The sequence below is a fragment of the Hordeum vulgare genome, chromosome 2H (genome assembly GCF_904849725.1).
Source record: "Hordeum vulgare subsp. vulgare chromosome 2H, MorexV3_pseudomolecules_assembly, whole genome shotgun sequence".
Taxonomy (NCBI): Eukaryota; Viridiplantae; Streptophyta; class Magnoliopsida; order Poales; family Poaceae; genus Hordeum; species Hordeum vulgare.
This window is the reverse complement of record NC_058519.1, coordinates 90,384,874-90,400,960: the sequence shown is the minus strand read 5'-3', so window position 1 is coordinate 90,400,960 and position 16,087 is coordinate 90,384,874. Positions and strand designations below refer to the sequence as shown.

The 16,087-nt window shown below is 42.8% G+C and overlaps 1 pseudogene; it reads left to right on the top strand.

The window, feature by feature from the left end:
* Nucleotides 1–2,063: 2,063 nt before the first annotated feature.
* Nucleotides 2,064–16,087, top strand: part of LOC123425643 — a 41,843-nt pseudogene continuing 27,819 nt past the window's right edge.

Here is a 16,087-nt window from a genome sequence, read left to right as displayed (position 1 = left end):
ACTCACATACAACTTTGACCATTCAACGGACCAAAAGGCCAAAATCATATGACTGATGTGTATAACACAAACAAATCATCCAGTTTGAATTAAATAGTGACACGGATACCACCTAAGACTGATATTGCAGGTGAAATTTGAGATAACTCACGCGTACATGGAAAATGAGTACACGATTATAGGTTGCGTCAACTCTACAGAAATAATGCAACATTATGTGATTGCTTAGCACACTGCAACAAGATATATCCATCACAATTGAGGGGTAGAAGTACTTGAAGGTTTTAGAGTCCTTTTTCTAGGTACAAATTCGTCAAAGCGAAGCATTTAAAATCAAACAAAGAGATAAACAATGGACCAAGCCCTTTAGTGCATTGACATGATATGATATTTCAGCAACATAAACAAACCAAACTCCACTTGTGGTCAGTCAAGTGCCTAACATAATCTCTCTTCAGATTTTAGTTAAGGGTGAATTCAGAATCAAAGCAGAATGCAAAGACAAAAGCAAAGAGAAACACAAAAATGGAGGAACAAGGAGGGGTCATTGCCAGACTTGTAGGCACGATGACAATGAGCTAACCTTTTTGGTTTGGTGTCGAGGCACATCACCTCGTTCCCTATAAAATTCGTCTTCAGAATATGATGTGGACTATGTATCATAGAAAAAAAAATCAATGGTTCCATTGCTGGAAGCATACCATCGAGATTTTTTTAACTTACCAAATCACGTGTTGCAGATTGCATAATGCTAAATATTTTTAAAAAGGACATTCGACCTATCCAATACATGCAACTATGCAACAAGTGTATCAGGTCAGAGACTCGGAGTTGTCGATTGGTAGACTCCAAGCTCTCTAGCCATGTATTTATGGTTTTGACTTGGACACTAGAAAATTATCAGAATTTTTAAAACGTAAGAATAAAAGAAAGAAACACCGTAACACGGTAGTGTGTCATCTTCGTCACGACAAGATTGCGGAACATTAGGTGTTGTATGGAAACACAAAAGATTCTTCACATGTGGCTTGAGAAGATTAGAATCCTTCAAATTTTCTTCGAAAATCTTTTGAATCAAAGTCTTTGAGACACTCTCTAGAAACACTAGAATACTCTTAACTCCGAGTCGTCACTTCAATCACTCGACCATTTGAATCTCTTCGACTGGAATGCTCTGTTATTTTCCCTTGTAATTATAGTCTTGCTCCCATGTCAAAGCGGCTGAGTTAGGAACATGCCACCCATTAATTTCATCACACACGCAATACTTAATTGACCAAAATAACAACATAAATAACTTTTTATTTTTTAGAAGCAAGCCGTGTGCCTCTCCTAATTCATAGTACGAATTCATGTCTTGAGATTTTTATGCATGTCATGTGTGACCATTGTAATACAGAGAGTAATCAAGTACCTCCTTCGTAAATAGTGATATTAACGCTCATATATTCCTTTACGGAGGAAGTAGCTCATGAATCAACTAATTTAGCTAGATTCTCTCTTCCCAATCTCAGGATGGAGTCCGCTCCCGAGGCCTTGATCCCTATATGATGCTACGATTCTTATGAGTGGATGGAGGAGGTTTTGAAGTGACAGTTCTTTTTACTAGAGTATTTAACGAAAAACTACCACATTTCAGGGAAACGTGCCCAGGAACTACCACTTTACGATTTTGTGCGGAAAACTACCACCTTTTTTCTAATCCGTCGCAAAAAACTACCAAGTCATCTAACCGCCCGCTTTGCCCACTCTAAGCTCGAATATGACCGGTTGGGCCCACTAACCAGCTGCCACCGTGGCCAACCGTGCACTACCGCGCGTTAACAGTCAGTAACGGCGCGTTTGCGGTCTGAAGCGGTCGGGTGAGGTCGAGATCTGAGTCAGTCCCCTCTCTCTTCACTCTCTCCCTCCTCTCCCTTTCTCTGACCTAAGGTGGCGACCGCCATGGCATCGGTGATTCCGGACGGGGGCGGCGGCGATATGGGTGGCGGCGACGGAGGCAGTGATGGCGGTGGCGGTGGCACAAGTTTGGACGGTGTAGGCTCTTTTTCTGAAGTTGATAAATGGTTGGGGACATATGGTTTCATTTGAACGAAAGAAACCCTGTGAAAAGGGGTATATATTAGACAAATATTTCTTTTCTTAATCTACAATCAATCATTGCAAGTGAAGGGTATAGGGAGAGTGATTACATGTACTATGTGAAGGAGGGGGAAATTGGATATGAAAGAGTAAAGTATTTAGGTAATGAAGCTAGTGTTCGCGAAATGTTGGAGGTTTATCATCATGTGAAGGTTGTGAACATAAAGGTTGTGATAAATGTTCAACCTACAAGTAGTACACATGCTAATGAGAATTACATGAACACTCAAGAGAGCTGCAGTGTGAAAAAGGTAGTGGAGCAATATGAGCTTCAGAATCAGATAAATGATAGAAAGGCTCAACTTGAGAGGAGCGGGATTCAGAGAGAGGAAGATTTGAACCACTTTGAAGGAGACACTGAAGTGTCTGAATTTTGTTCTCATGATTCAGTTCATTCAGATGGGAGTGTTGAAGTTGTTGAAATGGAAATAGAGTGTGCCTCTGAAGAGGATAGAGCATTGGAAATAGAGTGTGCGTGTGAAGAGGATAGAGCATTGGCATTAACTGGTCTTGTGAAACATGTGAAGAATCCTGGTCCAACTAGCAGATGTCACAATGAAGTAGAGCATAAACAAATTCAAGATTGCTTTCCTGAAGCAGATGAGTTTTGTTTTGCTGGTGATTTAGGCATAAGTGATGAGGAAGAAGAAGATGAAATTGAACTACCATACCTCCTGAAGAAGCCAAACAGTAATAAGAAAAAGATGAAGGATAGGGTATGGTTTGACCCCTAAATTCCCAATTCACATTTACAGTTGTGCAAGAGCTTGTGTTTTGAGAGTGTTTACCTGTTCATAGAAGCATTAAGAGATTTTCATATAAGGACTCTGAGGTCTTTTCACTACCACAGTAACTCCCCAACAAGAATTATTGTTTGGTGTTCACAGAGAGAGCATGGATGTGAATTTACCATGTGTGCCTCCAGGATAGCTCAGGAAATAAATTTTTGCATTAAGAAGTGTAACATGGAGCACACTTGTCGAGCATCAGCAGAGAACAAAAAGGTTACTACTAACTGGCTTTCCAAAGCAGTTGAGCCTTCTCTTAGAGTAGATCCTAGAACACCCGTGGATGCACTTATTAAAGACAACAAAGTCAAGTTTTCGGTTGATGTATCAAGGAGTGTGGCCTATAGGGCAAGGAGGAAGGCTATTAAGGTTGTGCAAGGTGACCAAAAGGAGCAGTACTATAGACTGAGGGACTATCTACAAGCAGTTGTTGATACATACCCTCGTAGCAGGTGTATAGCTACAACATTTGAGGACCCAGAAAACCCTGCACCAACTCCTAGATTTAAGTACATGTTCTACTCCTTGCATTCATCAAAGCAAGGATTTCTTAATGGATGCAGGCCATTTATAGGTAAATTTACAACTGTATTTTCTTCAATTATGGTAGCTAATTTGGGTATGGATGCAGGGCTTGATGGTTGCTTCATCAAGCTAACCACTGGACAACAAATTCTTGCAGCCATAGGAAGAGATGGTAACAACAACATCTACCCCATAGCCTTTGGTGTGGTTGACAAGAAAGATTCTGATAGTTGGACATGGTTCCTAACCCATCTAAGATGTTGCATTGGATGTGGAAGAAAATTTGGAATCCACACCATTATTTCTCACATGCAAAAGGTATGCACCAAATCTCTGCTAGTAGTTCAGAAATATTGCTAGTAGTGGCTTAATTTCTTTTTGTTCATGACCATGTTTATTAATTTATAAATAGGGTCTTCTTAAGTCTATACATGAAGTGTGTTGGGGAACGTCGCATGGGAAACAAAAATTTTCCTACGCGCACGAAGACCTATCATGGTGATGTCCATCTACGAGAGGGGATGTGTGATCTACGTACCCTTGTAGACCGTACAGCAGAAGCGTTAGTGAACGCGGTTGATGTAGTGGAACGTCCTCACGTCCCTCGATCCGCCCCGCGAACAGTCCCGCGATCAGTCCCACGATCTAGTGCCGAACGGACGTCACCTCCGCGTTCAGCACACGAACAACTCGACGATGATCTCCGCCTTCTTGATCCAGCAAGAGAGACGGAGAGGTAGAAGAGTTCTCTGGCAGCGTGACGGCGCTCCGGAGGTTGGTGATGATGTTGTCTCAGCAGGGCTCCGCCCGAGCTCCGCAGAAACGCGATCTAGAGGAAAAACCGTGGAGGTATGTGGTCGGGTTGCCGTGGAAAAGTCATCTCAAATCAGCCCTAAAACCTCCGTATATATAGGTGGGAGAGGGGGAGCCTTGCCTTGGGGCTCAAGGAGCCCCAAGGGGGTCGGCCGAACCAAGCGGGAAAGTCTCCCCCTCCCAAACCGAGTCCTACTTGGTTTGGAAGGTGGAGTCCTTCTTCCCTTTCCCACCTCCTCCTTTTTTCCTTTTCTCTTTGATTTTCTTCCTATGGTGCATAGGGCCTTCTTGGGCTGTCCCACCAGCCCACTAAGGGCTGGTGTGCCACCCCCAAGGCCTATGGGCTTCCCCGGGGTGGGTTGCCCCCCCGGTAAACTCCCGGAACCCATTCGTCATTCCCGGTACATTCCCGGTAACTCCGAAAACCTTCTGGTAATCAAATGAGGTCATCCTATATATCAATCTTCGTTTCCGGACCATTTCGGAAACCCTCGTGACGTCCGTGATCTCATCCGGGACTCCGAACAACATTCGATAACCAACCATATAACTCAAATACGCATAAAACAACGTCGAAACTTAAGTGTGCAGACCCTGTGGGTTCGAGAACTATGTAGACATGACCCGAGAGACTCCTCGGTCAATATCCAATAGCGGGACCTGGATGCACATATTGGATCCTACATATTCTACGAAGATCTTATCGTTTGAACCTTAGTGCCAAGGATTCATATAATCCCGTATGTCATTCCCTTTGTCCTTCGGTATGTTACTTGCCCGAGATTCGATCGTCAGTATCCGCATACCTATTTCAATCTCGTTTACCGGCAAGTCTCTTTACTCGTTCCGTAATACAAGATCCCGCAACTTACACTAAGTCACATTGCTTGCAAGGCTTGTGTGTGATGTTGTATTACCGAGTGGGCCCCGAGATACCTCTCCGTCACACAGAGTGACAAATCCCAGTCTCGATCCATACTAACTCAACGAACACCTTCGGATATACCTGTAGAGCATCTTTATAGTCACCCAGTTACGTTGCGACGTTTTATACACACAAAGCATTCCTCCGGTGTCCGTGAGTTATATGATCTCATGGTCATAGGAACAAATACTTGACACGCAGAAAACAGTAGCAACAAAATGACACGATCAACATGCTACGTCTATTTGTTTGGGTCTAGTCCATCACATGATTCTCCTAATGATGTGATCCCGTTATCAAGTGACAACACTTGCCTATGGCCAGGAAACCTTGACCATCTTTGATCAACGAGCTAGTCAACTAGAGGCTTACTAGGGACAGTGTTTTGTCTATGTATCCACACAAGTATTGTGTTTCCTATCAATACAATTATAGCATGGATAATAAACGATTATCATGAACTAAGAAATATAATAATAACTAATTTATTATTGCCTCTAGGGCATATTTCCAACAGTCTCCCATTTGCACTAGAGTCAATAATCTAGTTCACATCACCATGTGATTCCAACGAAATCCAACACCTATATAGTTATGGGGTCTGATCACGTCTTGCTCATGAGAGAGGTTTTAGTCAACGGTTCTGAAATTTTCAGATCCGTGTGTTCTTTACAAATCTTTATGTCATCTTATAGATGTTGCTACTATGTGCTATTCGGAAATACTCCAAATATCTACTCTACTATACGAATCCGTTTCACTACTCATAGTTATTCGGATTAGTGTCAAAGCTTGCATCGACGTAACCCTTTACGACGAACTCTTTAACCACCTCCATAATCAAGAAAAATTCCTTAGTCTATTTAGTTACTAAGGATAACTTTGACCGCTGATCAGTGATTCAATCCTGGATCACTGTGTGTACCTCTTAATAGACTTGCTGCAAGGCACACATCAGGTGCGGTACTCAGCATGGCATACTTTAGAGTCTACGGCTAAGGCATAGAAGACGACCTTCGTCTATTCTCTTTATTCTGCCGTGGTCGGGTTTTGAGTCTTACTCAAATTCACACCTTACAACGCAACCAAGAACTCCTTCTTTGCTGATCTATTTGAACTCCTTCAAAACTTGTCAAGGCATGCATCTTGTTGAAACTTCCATTAAGCGCTTTCGATCTATCTCCATAGATCTTTGATACTCAACGTTCAAGTAGCTCGATCCAGGTATTCCTTTGAAAACTCCTTTCAAACAACCTTGTATGCTTTACAGAAATTCTACATTACTTCTGATCCACAATATGTCAACCACATATACTTATCAGAAATTCTATAGTGCTCCCACTCACTTCTTTGGAAATACAAGTTTCTCATAAACCTTGTACAAACCCAAAATCCTTGATCATCTCATCAAAGTGTATATTCCAACTCCGAGATGCTTGCACCAGTCCATTTAAGGATCGCTGGAGCTTGCATACTTGCTAGTATCTTTAGGATCGACAAAACCTCAGGGTTGTATCTCATACAATGTTTGCTCAAGGAAACCGTCGAGGAAACAATGTTTTGACATCCTACATGCAATATTTCATAAATAATGCAGCAACTACTAACATAATTCTAACAGAATTTTAGCATCGCTACGAGTGAGAAAGTCTCATCATAGTCAACTGTTTGATCTTCTCGGAAACATCTTTGCGACAAGTCGAGCTTTTCTTAATAGCGACTTATCACTATCATCGTCTGTCTTCCTTTTAAAGATCCATCTTTACTCAATAGTCCTATGACCATCAAGTAGTTCTTCCAAAGTCTACACTTTGTTTTCATACATGGATCCTCTCTCGGATTTCATGGCTTCCAGCCATTTGTCGGAATCTGGGCCCACCATTGCTTTCTCCATAACTCATAGGTTCACTGTTGCTCAACAACATGACCTCCAAGACACGGTTACTGTACCACTCTGTGGTAGTACGCGACCTTGTCAACCTACGAGGCTTGTAGTAACTTGATCCGATGCTCGATGATCACCATCATCAGCTTTCACTTCAATTGGTGTAGGTGCCACAGGAACAACTTCCTGCGCCCTGCTACACACTGGTCGAAGTGATGGTTCAATAACCTCATCAAGTTCTACCACCCTCCCACTCAATTCTTTCGAGATAAACCTTTCCTCGAGAAAGGATCCGTTTCTAGAAACAAACACTTTGCTTTCGGATGTGAGATAGGAGATGTACCCAACTGTTTTGGATATCCTATGAAGATGCATTTATCCGCTTTGGGTTCGAGCTTATCAGACTGAAACTTTTCACATAAGTGTCGAAACCCCAAACTTTCAAGAAACGACAGTTTAGATTTCTCTAAACCTCAGTCTATACTGTGTCATCTCAACGGAAATACGTGGTGCCCTATTTAAAGTGAATGCGGTTGTCTCTAATGCTTAACCCATAAACGATAGTGGTAATTCGATAAGAGACATCATAGCATGCACCATACCAAATAGTGTGTGGCTATGACGTTCAGACACATCATCACACTATGATGTTCTAGGTGGCATGAACTGCGAAACAATTTCCACATTGTCTTAACTGCGTACCAAAACTCGTAACTCAGATATTCATTTCTATGATCATATCGTAGACAGTTTATCCTCTTGTTATGACGAACTTCATTCCGAAACAGAATTGAACTTTTCAATATTTCAGACTTGTGATTCATTAAGCAAATACTCTAGTATCTACTCAAATCGTCATTGAAGTAAGAACATAATGATATCCACTGCGTGCCTCAGCACCCATTGGACTGCATACATCAAAATGTATCACTTCCAACAAGTTACTATCTTATTTCATCTCAATGAAAACAAGGCCTTGCTCATGTGGTATGATTTGCATGTCACTAGTGATTCAAAATCAAGTGAGTATAAAGATCCATCACCATGGAGCCTATACATGCAATTTATACCAACATGACTCAAGCGGCAGTTCCACAAGTAAGTGGTACTATCATCATTACCTCGTATCTTTTGGCACCAATATTATGAACATGTGTAACACTACGATCGAGATTCAATAAACCATTGAAGGTGATTATTCAAGCAAATAGAGTAACCGTTATTCTCTTTAAATGAATAATTGTATTGCAATAAAAACGATCCAATCATGTTCATGCTTAACGCAAGCACCAAATAACAATTATTTAGGTTTAACACAAATCCCGATGGTGGAGGGAGCGTGCGACGTTTTGATCATATCAATCTTGGAAACACTTCCAACACGTATCGTCACCTGGCCTTTAGCTAGTCTCCGTTTATGCCGTAGCTTTCATTTCGTGTTACTAATCACTTAGCAACTGAACCGGTGTCCAATGCCCTCATGCTACTAGGAGTACTAGTAAAGTACACATCAACATCATGTATATCAAATATACTTCTTTCGACTTTTGCCAGCCTTCTTATCTACCAAGTATCTAGAGTTGCTCCGCCTCAGTGACTGTTCCCCTCATTACAAAAGCACTTAGTCTTGGGTTTGGGTTTAATCTTGGGTCTCTTCATTAGTGCAGCAACTGTTTTGCCGTTTCACGAAGTATCCCTTCTAGCCCTTGCCTTTCTTGAAACTTAGTGGTTTTACAAACCATCAACTATTGATGCTCCTTCTTGATTTCTACTTTCGCAGTGTCAAACATCGCGAATCGCTCAAGGATCATTGTATCTATCCTTGATATGTTATAGTTCATCACGAAGCTCTCACAGCTTGGTGGCAGTGACTTTGGAGAACCATCACTATCTCATCTGGAAGATTAACTCCCACTTGATTCAAGTGATTGTCGTACTCAGACAATCTGAGCACACGCTCAACGATTGAGCTTTTCTCCTTTACTTTGTGGACAAAGAGTCTTGTTGGAGGTCTCGTACCTCTCAACAAGGGCACGAGCTTGAAATCACAATTTCATCCCTTTAGAACATCACTTATGTTCGGTGACGTTTCAAAACGTTTCCGGCGCCTTGCTTCTAAGCCATTAAGTATTTTGCACTGAACTATCGTGTAGTCATCAGAAACGTGTATGTCGGATGTTCACAGCATCCACACACGACGCTCGAGGTGCAACACACCGAGTGGTGCATTAAGGACATAAGCCTTCTGTGCAGCAACGAGGACAATCCTCGGTTTTACACACTTAGTCTGCAAAGTTTGCTACTATCAACTTTCAACTAAATTTTCTCTAGGAACATATAAAAACAGTAGAGCTATAGCGCAAGCTACATCGTAATTCGCAAAGACCATTAGACTATGTTCATGACAATTAGTTCAATTAATCATATTACTTAAGAACTTCCACTCAAAAAGTACATCTCTCTAGTCATTTGAGTGGTACATGATCCAAATCCACTATCTCAAGTCCGATCATCACGTGAGTCGAGAATAGTTTCAGTGGTAAGCATCTCTATGCTAATCATATCAACTATACGATTCACGCTCGACCTTTCGGTCTCATGTGTTCCGAGGCCATGTCTGCACATGCTAGGCTCGTCAAGCTTAACCCGAGTGTTCTGCGTGTGCAACTGTTTTGCACCCGTTGTATGTGAACGTTGAGTCTATCACACCCGATCATCACGTGGTGTCTCGAAACGAAGAACTGCCGCAACGGTGCACAGTCGGGGAGAACACAATTTCGTCTTGAAATTTTAGTGAGAGATCACCTCATAATGCTACCGTCGTTCTAAGCAAGATAAGGTGCAAAAAAGGATTAACATCACATGCAATTCATAAGTGACATGATATGGCCATCATCACGTGCTTCTTGATCTCCATCACCAAAGCACCGGCACGATCTTCTTGTCACCGACGTCACACCATGATCTCCATCATCATGATCTCCATCAACGTGTCTCCATCGGGGTTGTCGTGCTACTCATGCTATTACTACTAAAGCTACGTCCTAGCAATATAGTAAACGCATCTGCAAGCACACACGTTAGTTTAAAGACAACCCTATGGCTCCTGCCGGTTGCCGTACCATCGACGTGCAAGTCGATATTAACTATTACAACATGATCATATCATACATCCAATATATCACATCACATCCTTGCCCATATCACATCACAAGCATACCCTGCAAAAACAAGTTAGACGTCCTCTAATTTTGTTGTTGCATGTTTTACGTGGTGACCATGGGTATCTAGTAGGATCGCATCTTACTTACGTAAACACCACAACACAGATATATGAATTGCTATTTAACCTCATCCAAGGACCTCCTCGGTCAATTCCGATTCAACTAAAGTTGGAGAAACTGACACCCGCCAGTCATCTTTGAGCAACGGAGTTACTCGTAGTGATGAAACCAGTCTCTCGTAAGCGTACGAGTAATGTCGGTCCGAGCCGCTTCGATCCAACAATACCGCGGAATCAAGAAAAGACTAAGGAGGGCACCAAAACGCACATCACCTCCCACAAAAACTTTTGTGTTCTACTCGAGAAGACATCTACGCATGAACCTAGCTCATGATGCCACTGTTGGGGAACGTCGCATGGGAAACAAAATTTTCCTACGCGCACGAAGACCTATCATGGTGATGTCCATCTACGAGATGGGATGTGTGATCTACGTACCCTTGTAGAACGTACAACACAAGCGTTAGTGAATGCGGTTGATGTAGTGGAACGTCCTCACATCCCTCGATCCGGCCCGCGATCTGTCCCACGATCTAGTGCCGAACGGACGATGATCTCGGCCTTCTTGATCCAGCAAGAGAGACGGAGAGGTAGAAGAGTTCTCCGGCAGCGTGACGGCGCTCCGGAGGTTGGTGATGATCTTGTCTCAGCAGGGCTCCGCCCGAGCTCCGCAGAAACGCGATCTAGAGGAAAAACCGTGGAGGTATGTGGTCGGGCTGCCGTGGAAAAGTCATCTCAAATCCGTATATATAGGTGGGAGAGGGGGAGCCTTGCCTTGGGGCTCAAGGAGCCCCAAGGGGGTCGGCCGAACCAAGGGGGAAAGTCTCCCCCTCCCAAACCGAGTCCTACTTGGTTTGGAAGGTGGAGTCCTTCTTCCCTTTCCCACCTCCTCCTTTTTTTCCTTTTCTCTTTGATTTTCTTCCTATGGCGCATAGGGCCTTCTTGGGCTGTCCCACCAGCCTACTAAGGGCTGGTGTGCCACCCCCAAGGCCTATGGGCTTCCCCGGGGTGGGTTGCCCCCCCGGTGAACTCCCGGAACCCATTCGTCATTCCCCGGTACATTCCCGGTAACTCCGAAAACCTTCCGGTAATCAAATGAGGTCATCCTATATATCAATCTTTGTTTCCGAACCATTCCGGAAACCCTCGTGACGTCCGTGATCTCATCCGGGACTCCGAACAACATTCGGTAACCAACCATATAACTCAAATACGCATAAAACAACGTCGAACCTTAAGTGTGCAGACCGTGCGGGTTCGAGAACTATGTAGACATGACCCGAGAGACTCCTCGGTCAATATCCAATAGCGGGACCTGGATGCCCATATTGGATCCTACATATTCTACGAAGATCTTATCGTTTGAACCTTAGTGCCAAGGATTCATATAATCCCGTATGTCATTCCCTTTGTCCTTCGGTATGTTACTTGCCCGAGATTCGATCGTCAGTATCCGCATACCTATTTCAATCTCGTTTACCGGCAAGTCTCTTTACTCGTTCCGTAATACAAGATCCCGCAACTTACACTAAGTCACATTGCTTGCAAGGCTTGTGTGTGATGTTGTATTACCGAGTGGGCCCCGAGATACCTCTCCGTCACACGGAGTGACAAATCCCAGTCTCGATCCATACTAACTCAACGAACACCTTCGGATATACCTGTAGAGCATCTTTATAGTCACCCAGTTACGTTGCGACGTTTTATACACACAAAGCATTCCTCCGGTGTCCGTGAGTTATATGATCTCATGGTCATAGGAACAAATACTTGACACGCAGAAAACAGTAGCAACAAAATGACACGATCAACATGCTACGTCTATTAGTTTGGGTCTAGTCCATCACATGATTCTCCTAATGACGTGATCCCGTTATCAAGTGACAACACTTGCCTATGGCCAGGAAACCTTGACCATCTTTGATCAACGAGCTAGTCAACTAGAGGCTTACTAGGGACAGTGTTTTGTCTATGTATCCACACAAGTATTGTGTTTCCTATCAATACAATTATAGCATGGATAATAAACGATTATCATGAACTAAGAAATATAATAATAACTAATTTATTATTGCCTCTAGAGCATATTTCCAACAAAGTGTTCCCTGATTCCCCCAGTGATACTTCCTTAGGCACATATACGCAAATTTTCAGTCAGCTGGCTTCACAGGAGCAGAACTAAAGAAGCTAGTAGATTAGGATAGCTACTCATTCACCGAACATGACCATGAATTAGCAATGGCAGAGCTGAAAGCAGAGTGCAGATGATGAGGAACCACGCTTGCAGCCTTGTGAAGGTCATGACGGCTACTGAAAAGTAGTGTGCCTTCCCTCGCGGCTTCACCTTCCCGTCGGCGACCATTCTTTTGTGGGCGATGCGTGAGGCGCAGGGCTCCCCTGACCCCAGACAGCGTGCCCGTTGGTGGATGTACTGCTCACCCACCACGCCACCGACAGGCGAGGATCGTGCACACGTTGCGTACAGGGCAGAGCACGTCATCGACGCCGTCCTTGCTCTGTGATACGTCTCCAACATATCTATAATTTTTGATAGTTCCAACCTATTATCTTGTCAAACTTTGGATGTTTTGTATGCCTTTTATATCTTTTTTGGAACTAACTTATTAACTCAGTGCCAAGTGCCAGTTCCAGTTTTTTCCGTGTTTTTGACCCCTTTCAAAGGAGAATTTTAAACGGTGTCCAAACGGAATAAAACTTTCAAAAAGATTTTTTCCGGAACAAAATATACGCACGGGACATAAGAACCAAGGCAGAGGCCACCAGGGGACGCCACAAGCCCCCTAGGCGCGGCCAGGGGGGCCTAGCAGGCTTGTGGGCCCCCTGTGGCTCGTGTGCCCTACCTTTTCCGCCTATAAATTCCTGAAAAATCCAATATTGCACGAGAGATCCACGAAAATACTTTTCCGCCGCCGCAAGCTTCTATCTCCGCAAGGTCCCATCTGGGGCACGTTCTGGTGCCCTGCCGGAGGGGGGATTCGGATACGGAGGGCTTCTTCATCAACACCATGACCTCTCCCATGATGCGTGAGTAGTTCACCATAGACCTTCGGGTCCATAGCTAGTAGCTAGATGGCTTCTTCTCTCTCTTGGATCTTCAATACAAAGTTCTCCATGATCTTCATGGAGATCTATCTGATGTAATATTCTTTTGCGTTGTGTTTGTCGAGATCCGATGAATTGTGGATTTATGATCAGATTATCTATGAATCTTATTTGAGTTTCTTCTGATCTCTTATATGCATGATTTCATATCCTTGTAATTCTCTTTGAGTTGTGGGTTTTGTTTGGACAACTTGATCTATGATTCTTGTAATGGGAGAAGTGCTTAGTTTTGGGTTCATACTGTGCGGTGACCTCACCCAGTGACAGAAGGGGTAGCGAGGCATGCATCGTGTTGTTGCCATCAAGGGTAAAAATATGGGGTTTACATCATTGGTTTGAGTTTATCCCTCTACATCATGTCATCTTGCTTAAGGCGTTACTCTGTTCGTCATGAACTCAATACACTAGATGCATGCGGGATAGCGGTTGACGTGTGGAGTAATAGTAGTAGATGCAGAAAGTATTGGTCTACTTGTCTTGGACGTGATGCCTATATGATGATCATTGCCTTAGATATCGTCATGACTTTGCGCGGTTCTATCAATTGCTCGTCAGTAATTTGTTCACCCACCGTAATATTTGCTATTTTGAGAGAAGCCCCTAGTGAACACTATGGCCCCCGGGTCTACTTCACATCATATTTTTAGCCTTACACTTTTACTTCGTTGCACTTTCCGTCTTCATATCTCACTTTGCAATCAATCTTGAATGGATTGACAACCCCTTTATAGCGTTGGGTGCAAGCTCGTTTGTGTTTGCGCAGGTACTCTGGACACTTGGCTTGATTCTCCTACTGGATTGATACCTTGGTTCTCAAACTGAGGGAAATACTTACTGCTTCTGTGCTGCATCACCCTTTCCTCTTCAAGGAAAAACCAACGCAATCTCAAGAGGCAACAGAAGGATTTCTGGCACCGTTGCCGGGGAGGATCAAGTCAAAGAATATTTTTCGTCAACGTGTCAATCTCTGGCACTGGGGATTATTCTAGGTGAAGCTCATCCAAGTAAGTGTCGCAAACTCATCTCTTGCATTTACTTTTTTGCCTCTCGTTTTCCTCTCCCCCACTTCTGAAAAACAAAAATTTACAAAAATATTTGCCTTTTTCGTTCGCCCTTTTCTCTCGCTTGCTTTCTGTTCGGTTGTGTGCTTGTTTGCTTGCTGAAGTCACCATGACTGAAAACACCAAACTTTGTGACTTCTCGGATACTTATAGTAATGATTTTATTAGTATTCCGATTGCTCCCGCCACTAGTGCGAAATCATACGAAATCAATGCTGCTTTGCTGAATCTTGTTATGAAAGAGCAATTCTCCGGCCTTCCTAGTGAAGATCCCGCATCCCATCTTAATACCTTCATTGAGCTTTGCGATATGCAAAAGAAGAAAGATGTGGATAATAATGTGATTAAATTGAAGCTTCTTCCGTTCTCGTTGCGAGATCGACCAAAAACTTGGTTTTCATCTTTTCCCAAAAATAGTATTGATTCTTGGAACAAGTGCAAAGATGCTTATATATCCAAGTATTTTCCACCGGCTAAGATTATCTCTCTCCGTAATGATATCATGAATTTTAAGCAACTTGATCATGAACATGTTGCAAAATCTTGGGAGAGGATGAAATTGATGATTAGAAATTGTCCCGCTCATGGCTTGAGTCTTTGGATGATTATACAAATGTTCTATGCAGGTTCGAATATCGCTTCTAGAAATATCTTGGACTCCGCCTCAGGTGGAACGTTCATGGAAATCACATTAGGAGAAGCCACAAAACTCCTAGACAATATCATGACAAACTACTCTCAGTGGTACACTGAAAGGTCACCTACTAGTAAAAAGGTACACGTTATAGAAGAAATTAACTCGTTGAGTGCTAAGATGGATGAGTTAATGAAATTGGTTGCTAGTAAAGGTGCTCCTTTAGATCCTAATGATATGCCCTTGTCTTCCTTGATTGAGAGTAGCAATGCGAGCTTGGACGTTAATTTTGTTGGTAGGAATAATTTTGGCAACAACAATGCTTTTAGAGGAAACTATGTTCCTAGGCCTTTTCCTAGTAACCCCTCTAATAACTTTGGCAACTCCTACAACAATACTCATGGAAATTACAATAAATTACCCTTTGATCTAAAGAGTAATATCAAAGAGTTTATCAACTCGCAAAAGATTTTCAATGCGTCCATAGAGGAAAAACTACTCAAAATTGATGATTTGGCTAGGAGCGTTGATAGAATGTCTATTGATATTGATGCTTTGAAAGTTAGATGTGCTCCTCCCAAGATCAATATGGATGAAACTTTGAAAGCTATGCGTGTTTCCATGAATGAGAGCAAAGAAAGAACCGCCCAAATTCGTGCTAGACATGAATGGCTTAAAAAGGCGTGTTCTCGTGATAAGAATCACAAAGATCTTAAAGTGCTTGGTGTGACTCCCATTGAATCTTTGTTTTCTAGTGACAAACCTAATGATGATGGGGCTGGATATGAATCCACTTTGGTTGAAAAACGCCCCAATGATTCGGAGTCCATCTATCTTGATGCTAAAAGCATTGAAAGTGGAGTAGAAAATATCAAAACTTTGAGTAGTAATGAAATTACTACTTTGGA